Source organism: Phodopus roborovskii, unplaced genomic scaffold (genome assembly GCF_943737965.1).
Source record: "Phodopus roborovskii unplaced genomic scaffold, PHOROB, whole genome shotgun sequence".
Lineage (NCBI taxonomy): Eukaryota > Metazoa > Chordata > Mammalia > Rodentia > Cricetidae > Phodopus > Phodopus roborovskii.
Genome location: NW_026126618.1, coordinates 10,338,488 through 10,356,799, shown reverse-complemented (window position 1 = coordinate 10,356,799; position 18,312 = coordinate 10,338,488). Strand labels below are relative to the sequence as shown.

The following is an 18,312-nucleotide window of genomic DNA, read 5'->3' as shown; positions in this document are numbered from 1 at the left end:
TTTCAGAGCTTAAGCATCTGGTTTGCTTTTTTTTTTTTTTTTTTTTTTTTTCCTTTTCTTTCAAGCATCTCTGAAACATGCACCCCAGTGCCTTGCATACAGAAATTCCTCAATACGTGTTTGCCGGATGGATCCATGGCCAAGATAAAAAAAAAAAAAGAAAAGAAAAAAAGAAAAAGAAAAATCCATTCTAATTCTCTACTTTAGTAACCATTTACTGAACAAGTGTCAGCAGGCAGTGACTGCAGCAGTCGCCAGGGAAACAAAGATGATGAAGATGTCCTTGAAACTCAGAGGCAGGTAAATAAACAATACCTCAATCCACGATAAATGTTCTGGGAACACGGGAAGAGAGCAATTAATCAGTTAATCTTAAGGGGAGACAAGGAATGAGAAGGCAGCTCCAAAGAAACCGAGAGAGAAAATGTGACTCCGTTAGACCTGAAAAGACAAGGGCTTTGTAAACAATGACAAAGGAAGAGTATGGCAGAGCAAACAAATAACAGAAAGAAGGGCATGGGAAAGTATTTAAAGACACATTCGATTCTTATGAACTAGTCTTCATCTGTGGCATTTTAAAATTATACAAAAACACAGGTGCCCGTGGCTAAAATCTCACCTACTTCTGTAGCTTGCCACACATTAAAAGGAACACGGACACACCAAGCCACATGACCACCTTCAGGTCACTACAATAGCTCTTGCATGGGCGTAGTGGCATGACCACCTTCATGTCACTTGAGTGGGCGTAGTGGCTTACAAATGAATTAAAACCTCTCATTCGTTCACCACTTGGGTCTGCTTTAGCAGTAATCCTATTTTCATTTACCTAGGCCTACTTTGAGCACCGTGGGGACATACTCTCTTATACAACCTCCCTTAGCCCACAGCAAAGACCAAATTGTGCAAATGACCTGTCTGGGGATCCCTGTTTGGGGAAATAACTTGGCACACATATTTTCCCCTTGATATCACAGTTTTCCTTCATGGGTATTTATTGCATTATGCCTTCCTCTTATATTGCTGATGCTGAGATGTGACTCCCCTTGAAAATTATTTCTCCAAGGCTCTTTATCCTGATAAGATTTGGGAAGCCTCCCCAAGGACCTTGGTAACTGGTCAACCTGCCAACCTCTCCAAGAATAATGTTCATATTGTAGGTCCTAGGAAACACAGAGGCAGATGTTTCTTCTCTTCACTATGCAGTATGCCTGGCACTGAGTGAATAAAAGTTGGGAGGGGAGCACAGAGACAGAGAGAGATGAATTTCTCAATTCATTCAGCGAACAGTTATTGGGTACTTTATTGAGTGTGTATCATGTGCCATGGTCTTGATACTAGGACTGTTACTGAACAAAAAGGCAAAATACCTCTTCCTCTATAAACCTCACCTTTAACTTAGGTAGATGAACAAAAAACAGGAATGAAATTGTGTTATATACTTGTTATAAGGACTTAGGAAAAAGAGTCACTAGAGCCACGGGAAGGGGTTGGTACTAAAGCCATTCAAGTGAGCTAGTTGGAACCGAAAACCACAAGTAGGCAATGATTCTGTAACAAAAGATCTGGGTATGGGACAGTCATACTGAATTTCATTGGGCTCTACTCTGTTGTACTTCAGAACTATTGCAGTTTTTACAGGCTGAATGTTGGTGACAAACACACAGTGAAGGAGTCTATGGGTGCCAGTTTCCCACACCTCTGGTGAGCCTCAGCATTTTTAGCAATAATGTGTATTTAATTAAAATTTCATCTTAATGTGTACAAGTGTATTTTCTGCATGTATGTCTGTGTACCACGTATGTTCCTGATGCCCACAGAGGCCAGAAGAGGGTGTTAGACACCGTGGAACTGGAAGTATAGACAGTTTATCAGATAACATGTGAGTGGCAGGAATCGAACCCAGGTCTTCTGAAAGAACAGCCAGTGTTCTAAGGACTCTGAGCCCCCCGGTAAAAAGTATTTTACTTCAGCTGTGCATACTGTTTTCTTGGACATAATGCTGTTACACACTTAGAGCTATACAGTGTAGTATGGAAATACATGAGTACAGGAAAACCAAAGACTCAGTGACTCTCTCTACTGTGAGACTTAGCGACTCTTTTTACTGTGATGGTAGTTTTGATACGGTGTCTGGAATGGAACCCACACTATATCCAGCTTCGGAGACAAACTCAGGACAGACAGCAAAGGGCAGATATAGCTGAGCTGAAGTCTCACAGCTTCCAATCCATGTGTAATGTCTGCAGGTCGCTGCATGCTTGGGATGCACATGGCAATGACAGATTAAAGCTATGTAGGATCGCCCCTCTAGCTATATGTCCCAGTTCAGTGGCCCTTTAGAGACTCAGAGAAGTGTCATCCTTTTATCAGAGTGGCTTCCCCTCACCAAAATTTAACTCAGCATTTAAGCACTAGTAATATTTAATATCTTCAGCTATATTCTCTTGGATAAAAAACGGACATGCTACATGCATATCTTGAGTTCATGTGTTTAGAAAGAATTATAGGGAAGACAAAATTCCCTGGCATCCCTGAGTCTAAAGAGAAGACCATCAGAGCTAGCCTTTACCATTGTCCTTCCAGGGCTAAAGAATGGGTGCATACAGACCGGCTTTTTAAACTCAGTGACCAGTAGTTCACTTAAGACATCTGTGGGGAAATGCTGCTAAAGACAATGGAGGATGCCAAGTCCTGAAGGTACACTAAAGGGATCGTATTTATTTAAAGAATGGTGATAAATAAGAGTGGCGGTTGGCATCAGAGAGAATGGGGAGGCAAAAATCAAGGGCACTGCAGTCCTCAGCCCAGTTTTATTGTGAGTGGGACAAGATTCCCTGAAGACAGAACAAGATTCACGGGAGGGATATGAGCAGACAGAATTAAGTTGAGTAAGTGACTTCGGGGAGAGTGCTTGTTAACATGCCCAAAGCCTTGAGTTTGATCCCTGGAACCATATAAACCAGGCATGTCGATGCACACCTGTAACCTCAGCCCTCAAGAGACGGAAGCAAGTCTAAGGGTCACCACTGAAGGCTATTCTCAACTAAATAGCAAGTTTGAGGCCAGCCTCAGATACAAGCAACCATGTCGCAAACTAAACACCTTCATTAATTGAACAGATTCTTTGAAATAAGTAATTTACGTAAAATCGAAGTGTTGGCTTTAGGGTAACAAAAGGTAGCGACCTTTTAAAAAGAAGTAAACAGACACCAATGAAGAGTTACTCCTTTCAAGCCACCAAAGGATGGTAATGAAAATGCACTGATCAGCACTCGGAGTCTGGCCCTCTGCAGGCTGAACCCTGAATCCAGAGAATGACAGCTGGAGTGTGAATTGAGTCTGGAGGGAACTCAACGGTTTGCACCTGAACAAGAGATTGGTTGTAAGATGAGTACAGGACAGACTAGAAGCTACACTGCATTTGAAGTAACTTGTGTGGTCTTCCAGTAATGACACCAGATCAGGACACTGGAATCTGGATTTGCAGTATGGGATTGGTTGGGACTGGAAATGAAAATATTCAATAAATACATTGGACTCTAAACAAAGAGGATGGATGAGGTCACCCTGGGATTCTAAATGGAAAACTAATGAAGCACTGAGCATCGTATAATGTCAGAGCTCAGGTGCCCTAGAAGATGAGAAAACTCATGCAGGAGCTGTACGGGCAGACGTCGAAGGAATAGGGAAGGCAAGTATAACCCACAACTAGGAGCAGAGGGTGGTGTCACATAACTACAAATCCCACCCAGCACTTGGAGCCCGAAGCAGGTGGATCAAAATGCTACCCTGGATTTGCACAGTGACAACCATGACTCAATAAGAAAGGCTGAGAATCAGCCACCCGGTTTAGCAATGTGGATGCCATTGGTAATACTAACCAAGTATTTTGACCGAGGAAGCCCTGGGAGGCTGGGGGGGGGGGGGGAGGGAACACTTGTCTGAAGTGGTTTAAGAAAGCATGAGAAAAAGGGAACCAGGCAGAATATGAAACGCTTTTGAAGACTATTCGTCCAAAGGAAAGCAACTTAATAAACAGACTACAAAACTAAAAACAAAATGGAGTGGCAGTTGACAAGGCAGTAGGAGTTGGTGGGGGGAGCATTTGAAAGAAGGTGGAAACATCAACATATTTGTATGTGATTCATGATTGTCCAGAAAGAGGAAACAACTGGAGATAATGGCCAGAAGAAAGGAAACTGTTAATGTGGTGTATCTGAGTAGACAAGACGGAGTAAGACCTGTGTCTAAAGTTCAGTAGCTGGCTTTGGATACAAGTGTAGATAGCTCACCAAATCTAGAAAATATTAGAATGTCAGTGCAAACATCGGGTTTATCTAGGAAGGGAACAATGCAAGGAATAAAGCTAGTTGTTTTAAAGATTTACTATGTATTAAGCATCTTGCATACCTAAAAACAAATAAAACGCAATTTTAATGTACCCTAATTTTAAAGAAGATGAAATTGAGGTGATTTCTGAATAATGAAACCAGTGCACTAACTCGAGTCTGTCTGATTCTAATTTCTGTCCTATTAAGTACAACATACTGTCCCAAGACTACAGGAAAGCTGTCAGATCATGTATGAGGACATTAAGGCATATCTCTAGTACTTTAATAATTTTGCAAATACCAAGCATATGGGATCCCATTTGTTCCATACTCCATGCACAGCTGACTATTCAGCACCATTCAGATGACTGCATTTTTTAATCGATGTCCTTTGATAGTTTCTTAAAATACAATTAAGACAGATTGCTAAATGTGCAAAATAATTTCACCTGCACAGCCTCAATTTTTGCTGTCAGTCAAATACAAATGTCTATGAAGGTATTTTTGCTAATTTTATGAAAGTGTACTTGAATTAAGGTAACAATCAAATCTGTGCTAACTTAATCCAATGTCTCACACACACACACACACACACACACACACACACACAAACCCTCTATTTCTTGAAGAACTTTCCTTCAAAACTATTACAAATAAGTCTGCATTGTAACGGAGTTTTGCAGAGAACTTGCTCTTTAGTAAAGCTCAGAATGAGAATGAAGGAGCAGAGGCGAGAAGGCAGAATTCGCTGGAGACGTTCAGGATCAATGACGGGAAGAAACTTCATGGTCCACTCTCCTCCCTGATATCTTGAACCTCAGTAGAAATTTTAAACTCGTATTCAATGGGAGCCTTGTAAGGCATCTACATTATGCTGTTATAACAATGCTCCAAATTACTGACTTACAAAAATGTCTGATTTTCGATTTTCATTTCAGTTTGTTTCTGGTCCTCGGCCCTGATAGGAGATGCCATTATGTATATATGTTTCTCATACTGGTTAATAATAAAGCACTGTTGGCCAATAGGAAAGGAAGATAGGAGGGACTAGGAGACAAGGAAGAAATAGGAAGTAGTAAGGAGGAGCCAAGATGGAGAGTCTGGAGAAAGCAGAATGCCGGCCGGCTCCCTGGTAAGAGAAATACATAGATCAGCAAAAATGGGTTAATAATTAAGACAGAGCTAGCCGATAAGAAACTAGTAACTGGCCAACAGCATAATATCAAATACAGAGTCTCTGTGTATTATTTGGGGCTGGCGTGGCGGTGAGACAAGAACAGAGGCAGCGGGCTAAAAAACCGTACTCGTTACATGGTCCCACAGTCGGTTGGCCATTACACACATCATATTCTTATTGAATTTTTTTTTCTAGCCTGCCAAAGGCCTTCTTTTTCTTCCTTCTTTTTTCTTTTCTTTCTCTCTTTCATTTTTTTTTTTTGTTTTTGTTTTTGTTTTGTCATTTGCGTGCAATCGGCCTTTGTAAAAAATTTTTCATTACTTCTTTTATTTTTTGAGCTAATATAATTACATCACTTCCTCCTCCCCTTCCTCCCTCCAAACCCTCCATATACCTCCCCTTGTTCTCTTTCCAGTTCACGGCCTCTTTTTTCATTAACTGTTGTTACATGCATACATGTATATGATATACATATATATTTTTAGATACATCAGTAGACCTGCTCGTTCTGTGTTTGTATGTATGTTTTCAGGGCTGACCATTGGGAAAATGGAAAACCAAATGGTGTGCTCTTTCTTGAGGGAGATCTATTTCTTCTACTCTTCTGCTAAAGGCTTTCTTGCGGTGTGTGAATACAACATGTCTTGTCCATCATGGGTACTCATGGGCACAGTATACTAGCCCTGAAGGTAACTGCCCTAATACTGGAACCTGTGAACGTATAGTTTCATGTGCCAAAGTGGACTAAAATCCACTATCTTGGGTTGTGGGACCCAATTATTGTTTACCCACATCCTTAAAAATGGAGAGTATTTACTGTCTCTGGTCAGAGAAATGATGGCATGAGAAAGATATGATTCACCACAGCCAGCATTGAAAACAGAAAATAATCCAAGAGTCAGGACCAAGGCCACTTCTAGAACCTGGGAAATGGAAGGGGATGCTTTCTTCCCTAGAGCCTCTGGAAAGGAATACTTGATTTTCAGACTCACAATCTCAGAGAAATCATAATGCATTTGCATTCCATTGAGCCTCTGAATTAAATAGTGATTTTCACAGCCAAAATATAAAAGCAAAGCGGACCTCAAAGAACATTTTCTGAATGGATTAATGATTGAAGGATATAACATGGCCACACCAAGCCATTCTTCCTGGGGAGAACAGTGTGCCTTGACCAAAATTCTAGATGGCTAACTGTTGGGGATCTCCTGCATTGAGGGGGAGGAGCGTTCCAAACCTGGTCCTCAGTTTGACAAGCAGCAGCTCCCTGGAGCTGTCCTCTCCAGATCCCGCCCAAAGAAATCCCTCCAAGGGTCAACTCCTCCCTCGGGGCTGCCCAAGACCATACCTACAGGTTATTTAAGACCTGGTCACCAGACCCGCATGTGACTTTCTCTCCTGACTCAGAGTCACCCAGGAGCTGCTTTGCTCTGTTTATTAAACCTGGACTTGTTAATTTGGTTTGATTGGCTTATTGCATCATCAGAGGATACCCAATAACGAGGGATCCAATACTTATCACTAACCTCTATTTTAACAAAGAAGTTCAGCTTCTTCTTCTTCTTTCTGTACTGTCTTATTTATTCATGCCTCCGAGTAAGATTTGGTTGGAACAATGTTTTCCAGGGGTAAAGAAACTCTCTTACACACTTCCTCTCAGAAACCATGAGAAAAACATATAAATTCCCAAAACTCATGAGTGAGCCCCTTACCATATAACCTTGAACAAATCAGTTTATTCCCCTGGTATACATACCCACTTATCAGCCCCACACGAAACAAGAAAGTAAAATAAGTGAATAAAAGCCTCACCCTTCTCATGAACTGGTGGTAAAAAATAAAATGAAGAAGTATTCCAACCAGAGAACTATACAACCATTCATTGTGTGCCTTATGAACTTTGGATTGGTTAGATGAAAAAAAAAAAAAGTCGAGGGATGTTTGAATAAGCCACAAGCGCTGGCTCACACCTATAAATCCTATCACTTGGGAGGCACAGGATTGCTATTAGTTCAAGGCCAGCCTAACCACCTAGTAAGTTTCAGGCAGCCTGGGTATCACAGTGGGATTTTGTTTCACAAAATAAATAAGAAAAGATGAAGAGCCTGCATAAAAAAAGACTTTGGGAGTTCCTTTACAGAGGGAATTAACAGTGAACAGATGGTGGTTTTGAAATTATAGATAACATCCTATTTGTCATGTGGAAGGTGAGATTGGACTTTTATACACAGATATTGTGACACTGCTCTGGGGACCAGACACCACTCTCCATGCTTTACTTTTCAGCTGTGATGAGAGCGAAGCTTGCCAAAATAGGAACAGAATCTTGTCCTCGTTTCTTTCTCCTCCTCGTTCACGGAGTTCTACCACCTTCAAGGAGAGGCTGTCCAGCACCGCCTCCCCCCAAGGGTGTGCTCACAGACACAGACGTAAGCACACAACCCTAGGGGAGATAGGATGCTGAAGCAAAATGTGACTTCTGTTCCAAATGTATCTCTTCTGTTAGAGGAATCATCTTGCTTTTTTGTTCTGTAACATTCTCTCCATTGGAGTGGCATTTCCTTTGGCTACTTTGTGTTAGTGCTGCACAACTGTTCTCTCTGGGCCACACTCATGTGTGATAACCTCCCCTTTGAGATAACCTTTACTGCACAGACACACTAAACAAATCTTACTGAGGACAGTGCTGGACTTTTTTTTAAAAAGAAGTAGGGATCAAAAGTACCTCCCCACACTCCCCATAAAACTTACTACAATACCCCTTCGTTGCAAAAGATTGCTTTCAAGTTATAGGCATACTAGGAGGGAAACAGTGAAAAATCTTCATGTCCTAGTAGGACACAACCCATCTGTAGAAACAGTCCTGGGAGAAGGAAGTAATTAATAGAGGCTACAATCACACTCCATTGAAAAGGACAGGTCTCAGGTCTTTTCTAAGAGGTTTTACAGTCCAAGTGGGTACGGAAGAGACAGGAGGAGGAAGCTGGAGCCCATCCTTGCCCCCTCCCCCAACAAAGCATTGTTGGGGAGTACATTTTAAAGGATTCCACTGGAACATTCATCTAATCACAGATCACTCTGAGCGCTGCTTGCCGCAGAGTCCAGAGCTACAAACCAGCTAGAGGGTTTGCTGTGCCCGAAGTAAACTATTTACTTGACCATAACATGTGCCCTCACAGAGAAGTCTGCTTTGTGGCACTGCTGAGGTTTCCTTCGTATGTGGCATTAGGAATCACCGGGGACACGGGCCAGGCTGTTCAAGAAACCAGAACACCCCAGTTCTGCAAACCCAAACTACAAAAGCCTCTTCCCCATATGAGTGAGCAGTTTTTAAGGCCTTACAAGGCTCCACATTATGGGCGCTGCAATGTCACAAAGTGATGGGGGGAAGTGGCTCATGCTCTGTACAAAATGGGTATCAGAAGTGCCATGAACAAAACAGCCGCTGCTACCAGAAACGCCATTCATTTCCTCTTTAATTTCACCAGCCCCCTATGGAAGTCAGCAGCTTCCTTGTAGCCCAAATGTGTCTTGGAACAGAGCCAACTGGCTTAGCCACCCAGAGCCAGGATAGTAAATTATCAAGACACAGGTACAGCAATTAGTCCTAAGCTCGGGTTCTCTGAGGTCATAAGCAGCGAGGACTTTTCCCAAATAAACCAACAACAGGATTCTCACTTGGCAAACACGTGCTTCATGTTTTACAACCTTTTTGTTTTTTCAGATTTTTTTTTAATTGCTTAAAAAATTAGCATCACCTATTGTCAAGAGCACAGCTACCCCCTGTCCACTGACTCACACTTTCTCTAATTTCTGTCCTGTCATTTCCAAGGAAGAAAGGAGTCGGCAGAGTTCTTTTCTAAGTGTTCCTGCTCAGTGAAACCTGCTAGCACTTTTCTGTGGTGTTACTCTGCCACATCTTTTCGTCCTCTTGCAAAGATGCACCAGAGGCATTTCTGGAAAGGAAAATTAAAGGTGTTTTAACATATGCCTGATAAGCGTGTAGTGAATAAACTCTTGTAACAAAAAAACCTAACACCGATCTTAGCATGGTGGTGGATACCTGCAACCCCTGTGTTTGGGAGGCTGAGTGGAAACCTAGATTACATAGAAAGTTCTAGGCCATCCTTGGGATACGAGAGAGATGCTCTCACAAGCAGCAAGCAAGCAAGCAATTCGGCATTTCCCAGAATGAACTGCTTAATATAAAAGGCAGATGAATTTAATAGGAACTTTAAAGCATTAATCTATTGTAGAGGGGAAAAAACATTCAGAGTGAAATTCTTGTTACATGTAATGGCTACTTAAAAGGTAATTCAGCATATGTTTACTAAGGGCTTTTTCACAGAATGAATAGTTGGCAAATAATATTGTATGGAACACTTTCATTTACCTAGCAAACACTGCCCTGTTCTGGAGGCCAATAAAACAACATACTGAGGAAATCAAGTAACTTCCTTAAGGCCCTGCCCAGAGTAAATCACTGTTAGGTTTTTGGCAAGACTATACTATGCTGCAAAGAAAAATACTGGACCAGTGTGATAATAAAGCTGATTCCATTTACATGCAATGGGCCATTAAGTTTTATGTAAAGATTTGTGCCACAGGAGAGATACAGCTGCCTTTAATTTAATCAGTTCCCAGGCAAGTACCCTCCTGAGCTCCACCCCTAACCCTTTAATGAGTTCCTCACTAGAAAAGCCACAAGGCTGACATAAACAAGCAGGGCAGGTAAATGAAGGTATTTTAAACCCGTAGTTTAAAAGAAACAAGTTACATACCTAGAAGGAAGGGAGAAGCCCAAAGTTTAAATGGAAAGGTTCCTGCCACTAACAAATACAGACTTCTAAAACTCCTCTCAAAGCCACCTACTCAACAAGCCAACTTCTGAGTACCTGAAAAGTAGATAAGATAAAAGCAGACAAGAGAGCTGCTCACAAAGCAGCTGCGTGGTATCGGGTTAGGATAGGAGGATGGGGGGAGGGAGGGGCTGGGACCAGTACTCAACAATCGACTTCTAATTGAGAGAGATGTTCAATATGCCTGCAATCCTCCAGAGACAGGGGTTCTAAGCTGGTTTGTTGGAGACAAGAGTTATCTTCAAAGGTATACAGGAGATAGCCGGGGGGAAAGAGCTGTGAGTAAAGTGCCCAAAGGATCTAGGGGGACAAAAAATGGGCACAGAACGCCCGATTAAGAGATCTGAATTCAATTCTGACCACTTCTCCCAGGCTGTGGGGGGGGGCTGTTATAGAATGAGGGCCACTGATGAGTGATACAACACTTAAGAAAATGATGCCTTCTCCCCACAGCATCCAATAGCTGTCCATAATCCCTCAGTGAGGGTTGGGGCCACATGAAGCGCTCTCCCACACAAGATAAAATGGTGTCAGTTAATCTTGGGCTGCAGTGGGCGCAATGGCCAGGCCCTATGCAGACAAGGCACCATTCCGTAAGAGGCAGCGATTCCTCCCAGACATCACCCTCATTCTTGTCTCTTTCAAGGAGTTAACTGAGCCTTGGAGGGGATAATACAGATGTTATGCTCAGGGCCAGTCACGCCTCATCATTTATTCCCCTCCTATTGGCCAGCTGTGAGTCTCCGAATTAACTGCCACCTGCTGCAGCAGGGAGCTTCTCATGAAGGCTAAGGGTAGCATTCATCCCCGAGCAAAGACAGGCAGCCTCACCAATCGTTTCAATGTTCTTATAAAGGGACTGGCAGCCCTAGAAAGAGACGAAGAGTATCAAGATCCGACTCAGCTCTGAAAGGTTCATCAGGCATCAGACCGAAGGCCTGGGAATGGGGAGAAAGTGTAAAGGCTGGAGGTCCTTCAGGAGAGCCCTGGCAACTCCGATCCACATTGGGGCAAGATGGGAGACCACGTTAGTTACTGTGGAGAGAAGTGGCCGAGCGCCACATGACCCGGAGCTAGAATGGAGGGCCTTCTTGACTCAATGAGTGGGAACAAAGGGCAGGGACAACCGGTTTTCGGGTTACAAATCGGCTGAGTGGGCAACAAGCAGTAGTGTTCCCTGAGCCATACGGAGGAGACGTCCGATCCGAAAGGCCCATGGCTGACAGAAAAGAAAGAGTTGCGCAGGATATCATGATTAAACTACGCACTAACGGAGGTCACACAAGTGGCCGTTTCTTACAGTGTGGAAAGCCTTCACGAGGACAGTGGAGTCATGGAGCCAAGATTGGTCCCCAGGGGAGAGAGGGGTCACAGAGTTGAGGACTGGAGGGACCACAGGAGCGCCGGCGGCGAACAGCTGGCCATGAAAGGACAAGGTGGATGAGCAGCATCTGCAATCGTAGAAAGTTCACCTCTGCCTCGGGAAAGGGGGAAAAGAGGAGTGACAGTCTCAGCAATTCTGTTCCAAATGGCCTAGAGGGGATGACTCACCTGTGGCTGCGGAAAACTACCTCAGCTCACACTGGGCCCCGAGTGCTCGAGGTTTGCCGATTTCCGAGGCATGCGCGATCAGCATTTGCGCTGGTGTATATTTTATTCCACCAAAGACAACAGCGAACGTGCAGGTCACCGCATACTCCAATTAGCGGCTCTTTATTAGTTCCAGCAAAGTTGGGGTGAGGTGACCTCTGCTGAGTAGTCCACTAGAAAATGGGGGTAACAGCTAATTCTCAACAATTTTTAGGAAGATGGGCTGTGACAGAATTAGTCCAGAAGACTCTGAACACAGAATGGCGCATCTGTGGCTGACTCTTTGGGATATAGTTAAAAAAAAAAAAAAAAAAAAAAAAAAAAAAAAAAAAAAAGAACTGTTACCCAAACTGGCCAGAGTATGGAAATACAGTTTAAAAAAAAAAAAAAAGTCAAACAAAAGCCTCCTGACCCCTTTGAAACGTCCATGACCTCTATAGGCACTGTCTCTTGTATAATGACACTGTTCAATCATACACCACTTGGCTGCTCTTTAAACTGAACCACACAGATGTACAAAATCCTGATGTTTGTAGCTGCCCCAACCGAGCAACAAAGTCATGAACAGCAGTTTGTAGAATCCTACAGAGGAGGCTGGATCCTGAAATGAGTTACCTTGTGAAAACCAAGAGCTTGAAACTCTTTATAAAGTCTGTAAAAACTGCCCAATTGCAAACAGCTCAGGGGTGGGAAATGGGTGTGAGCTCCTACTAAGTCTGGAAGTGAGTGCCCAGAACATCCTAGGACCCCTTATGTTTCCTGTAATTAAATGTGAATTATTGTCAGGTTAGCTGCCAAGATGGCGGCATGGGGGTGTGTGGCTCATGGGCCATTTCAATTTTTAAGAAACTCTATATCAACCCTGAGGATTCGTACACAGTTAATGGTTAGTTAGGGACAGGTAGACATTTTTGTTAGCAGTGTAGGGACCGATAAGACAGAAGCTGATGCACACAGATCTCTCACCCACCCATACTTTTGTAAACAACCCTACTAATGAAACGTTGAGTCACCCCCAGCCCCCCAAAAGAAAGAAAATGATGGGAGAGCAGAAAGGGGCTAGTTGGGAAGAAGAACAGATTAGCAAGGGGAGACAAGGAGGGAAAGGGGAAGCTAGTGTAATTAAAATACAGTATGTCACAATCAAACCCATTACTATGTATATAATTCCTGACGTTAATAGAAACATTAAAAAGGCCACACCCATTACTATGTATATGATTACTGACGTTGATAGAAACATTAAAAAGTCACCATTAGGAAGCAGGTCAGGCAGTCTCCAAACACCCAAACTTTTCTTCTTCCTGGGTTTTTTACCCTATTATGATAAAAATCAACTTTCATAAAATTTGCTTTAGTCCTTCCCCAAAGTCCTCAAAACTTGCAGGGCTGAGGGCATGAACTCAAGGAACAATCAGGGTCTCCATCATTTTCTTCCTCACATCAGATGACAAGCCTGACACGAACAGGTCAGGGGGACTAGCATTCCAGATTGCTCAATGTGTGCTGGACACACCAATTGCCTTCTGCTGAACTGCATAAATTACAGAGACACTCCCCTTTCATAGACTGTATCCCACATGGAAAAGGGGGAGCAGGAAATGGAATCAGTTCGGAAGCCGACTGAAGATGCAGATTCTTGATTGTCACAGGGTATCCAGATTTCTCAGGGCGCATCTCAGGCTTGTACCTCACATGGTCTATGTGACTCTTAAGCATGTTCTCTGAAGTCTGGGACGCTATCTTAGACAGCTACTAAGTATAATATGATTGAGGAGAATACAAACAAGTGGCTAAAGTGGTCCACTGGGTTTCATCCCATTCAAAAGGCATCCAGCCCGAGATTACAGTAACTCATACAAGTGAGTGTGGGGACTATACCATGATTAGCTTTGCAAATCCCACTCTGTACCTTTCTTCTAGCATATCCTGTCCAAAATGCTTAGAAAGCTAAAAGTGAGAGCTCTCGGCCTTTGCTTAGTTTGCTAGGCTTGCAGATGTAACTTAGGCTCTGTCAGGCTATGGAACATGACTCTGCAAGATCTCCTATGAGAAGGGAAAGTGGAAAAGAGGCTGGAGGCTGGATGTGTCTGCTGGCTACACCTGAGCAGCGAGCAAGGCTCTGTAGGCAGCAGCGGTAATGCCATTTAACACTGGCTTTCGAAGCCTTAACTGGGTTCTGAGTGTTGGAAGCTTTCCCATGCTCAGCCCATACCTGTGTCTTCGGTCCTTCCAACAGTTTTATAGATCAGCCATTGCATTTCAGCAGGCCCCTTTCTGTTCTATGCCAGCCATTGCACATGACATTATCTGCAGAAGCCTGACATTAAAAGGCAAAGCTATTAAGCATTTATTCTCAACAACTATGGTCTAAAGGTTTTCCTGGGAACTTTTTATTAGCAGCTGACAGTGTAAAACGACGATCATTTGAAATGTTTTTTTTTTTTAAAGCGAATTTTTTGGTAGTCAATTCTCGAGGATTTTAATACACATTTGTTACTTGAAGCACAGTAACACGTTTATAGAGGATGCTAGAGACACGTTCTTATGGTGAGACACTTCAATAGGAGCTTGTTCACTGATGTGCCTGGGATATGTTCACCTCATACATTTCAAGGGTAGGGGTTTGCTGCTGTTGCTGTGTGTGTGTGTGTGTGTGTGTGTGTGTGTGTGTGTGTGTGTGTGTTTACAAAAGTGATGGTGTTTCAAGTAGAACATCATCAAAATAAGACCTGGGTTCAAATTTTGGTGTTATCACTTTTGTGCTTTGGCTAAAAACAAATTATGAGAACCCCTCTGATCCTTGGTTTTCCTGAGATGACATTTTTGAATTTTTTTTAAAGCTTAAATAAGGCACTATATGAAAGTACCCATAAAAGGAATGGCAGATATGAGGCCATTATGTGACAGTTAATGCCAATTGCTATTTTATTAGCAGTAGGAACGCTTTAAATGTTGACATCTACAAGTTGCACCTAAAGTCAGAGAGACTTTTCTGGGCAGGTTCTGTCTCCCTGTAGGTTAAAGACCAGCATACAGGAGTGATAAAAAGTTGTGCAATCACTCCTGAGTTTGAATTTGGATCAGCAATCCCCAAGGAAGCAGGCTCCTGCCTACCTGCTGTAAAAATGAGGCGGCATTGCTTGGGCAATAGCTGAATGTTAACCTAAACAGCAGCTTCAAAAGTCAACTTTAGCTTCAGTGACAACACCAAGACAGCCTGAGAAGACCAAGTGTTGGTTTATTCTTTTATGTGGGTGGCAGGGTGGAATAGAGGAATATGGGAAGCGTCTATTTCAGAAGCAGATTGCTCAGACATTCCTCTGTTCCGCCGCCAACTAACCTGTGGCCTTAAGAAGCTTATTTAATCTTTCTCTGCCTCAGTTTCCTTACGTGCAGCATGGACATAAGAAACCACTTAGGCGTGTGGAAGACTAGATGGCATTGTAGGGATTGTGTAGGTAAGACATTTGATACATTAGTTGAGAAGTGTCTGATTAATTCTCCGGCTATCACTATCAGTTCCAGCCATATGTTAAATAAGCATGGCCAGTAATACTATGTCCAAGCTTGCAGGGTGGTGGCTCAAGCCAAAAATCTGAGTATCATTTTTATTCTTTCCATCCCCCTATTTCTACATCTTGTCTGTCATGTTCCTTAATACCACAGACACACACGACCTCCAAACAGTCACCCTTCTTGCCTTTCTCTTGTACCTACCACAGTTTCACCAAGCCCATCACCCTTGCTGGGGGTATTATAAACAGGGTGTTTTCCCTTTTGTGCTTGATACCATAATGGAAACGTGAGCTGTCACTGCCTGCTTGAAATGCCACAATATTTTCCCATCATACCCGCAGTAAGATTTAAACTCGAACCCAAAACTTGTACAACTTACCACTGTATTGAATTCCTACCTCTTACAAAGCTTTCTCTCTCTTATGCTCTGGCTACATCAACCTCTTTAAATGCCTGGGACTTATGAAATAGTACACTTGTCCCTCAAGCCCTCTGTGCTTGCTGACGGTGGCAAATCTTTCTCATTATTCAGAACCACTTCTCAAGGAAAACCTTCCAATATTTGGTTCTTAGACATGGTTAAATATGATATACACTATGCAGGCTTTTTTTTTTTTTTTTTCTGTTTGAGTGCTTGTCCCCAGCTCGTTAAGGTTAAGACAAATTGAATAGTAAACCCCTCATTCTTAAAGTGCATATGAACTCACTACAAGGGGCAGATGGTAGGTAGACCTACCAGGTTATTGGGCTAATTTATGCCATGGTTATAACAGTTTTGTCTTAACCTGCTCCTTATAGTTTATACTCTTCTGCATTTGTGAGTAGTATGCACTGTTCACTATGTCTACACTACTTATAAGAGTTGTAAAATGTCAGGAGTGATGCTGTTATACTCTTGTAATCTTATCAATTAGGTGTCCAAGGCAGAATGATTGCAATGAGTTTAAGGTTAACCTAGACTACATGATATGTTCCAGGCCAGATATAGATTAAAACACACTCTTCTCCTACAATTGAATTCTTTTTTAATATAATGTAGACCATGATGGTGGCAACATCCTCATCAACCTGTACTGGCTAGTTTTGTGTGTCAACTTGACACAAGCTAGCATCATCAGAGAAGGATCCTCAGCTGAGGAGATGCCTTGATGAGATTCAGCTGTAAAGCATTTCCTCATTTAGAGATAAGATGGTACCATCCCTGAGTTGGTGGTCCCGGATTTTATAAGAAGGTAGGCTGAGAAAGCCATGGGAAGCAAGCCAGTAAGCAGCTCCTCTCCATGCCTCTGCATCAGCTTCTGCCTCCAGGATCCTGCCCTGTTTGAGTTCATGTCCTGATTTCCTTCAGTGATGAACAGCAATGCTGAAGTATAAGCCAAATAACTTTCCTCCCCAACTTGCTCTCTGGTCATGATGTTTTGCAACAGAATAGAAACCCTAACTAAGACACAACCATATTGAGAATAATCCTAAGTATGTGAAATGGACAGAGTGGACATTTCAGTAGTGTTTAGTTCACTCCTTAGCAGATGGTGTCCATGTTTACATAATGGGGTTGAGTTGCAACATCCCTAACCAGTTTTGCTTATCCGTCTCACTCTGGAGTGTAAGTACTGTCAGGACTTTCAAATTCTTCACTGTTCTTGGGAAGGTGGCTGGCCTAGTGTCAAGTTTGAAAAAGCCTCTTGCAAATATTTTAAGAATGAATGAATGAATGAATGTCAGGAGAGACTTCTCATGGCCTCTTAACTCTTGAGTCTAGTCACTGTAGAATTCTAAGAGCTAACTGATCAATTAACAAACTCCTTCTCTGTTTGAACCTCTAGTTTTCCTTCTCCCTTTAAATTTCCTTTGAGCCAGGTAAACAGAAAATTAGTGTCTAAAACCAAAAGCAGATTGCAGACTCCGTGGAAACCAAAGGAAAAAAATTCAAGTGTTTTGCTTATTATCGAATTTCCCAGTTTCAGATCAGGGTAGAAAGTAAGTTTTCCTGAATAAACAGCCATTGAATGCCTCTTCTAGTAGATGGTGCAGGAAGGTAGTAAATCCAAGTGTAAGATCTGGAGTTCCCCTTCTGAAGAAGTGCGCAAAGATAACCTAGTAAAGTAACTTTCTTTGTTAGTTTGAAACATTGTTTCAACACAGTGGTAGCAAATAAGGCCACTACAGTGTCTTGCAAAGCAAGTCTCTGATTGCATTTTGCAAAGCAAGCTGCAATTCCATGCAGCTCTAACTTTTTCTCTATAATACAAATGAACTGCAATCGATCCTAATTTCTAAAGCAGCGCTTCATAAAATAAATAAATAAATAAATAAATAAATAAATAAATAAATAATTATTCATGGCGGCGGCTCTGCAGAGGGAACGTTCACAGGAAGTAAGACTTCACCCAGGGACAGACCCATTTGGAAGTGATGACATAGGTTAAACTTTTAAATGCTAATCACATTCCTTCCCAAAAGCTTTGGATGATTCTTACCTATCTGTCATCCCTACAGATACAAGCCAAAAAAAAGAAGACTCTTAGAATAGCATGTTGGTATACCAGTCCAATTTTCACTTTGACTCAAGAACAACACAAGCTACCTTTCCTTCAAGGTCATGTGGAATAGTGCTGACTGCTGACACACCCCTCTCACGTGACTTCTCATAAGAAGCAGAAAGTGGCATGCCAGATAATTCATGTTGATATCTCACTCCCCAATTCACACACACAAATGGTTGCATTTTCATGCTAATAAGCATTAGTAAGTGAGGCAAGCTCACTTTTTAAGCTTTTCTATTCAATTTTTGTTTTTCACCATAACAGCTGGGAAATTATACTTAACATTC

General features: G+C 42.4%; 1 protein-coding gene across 3 annotated transcripts in view; it reads right to left on the bottom strand.

Moving 5' to 3' along the window:
- Window positions 1–18,312, bottom strand: part of Kitlg (KIT ligand) — a 75,481-nt gene that overhangs the window by 40,582 nt on the left and 16,587 nt on the right. The gene's annotated exons all lie outside the window — the stretch shown is intronic.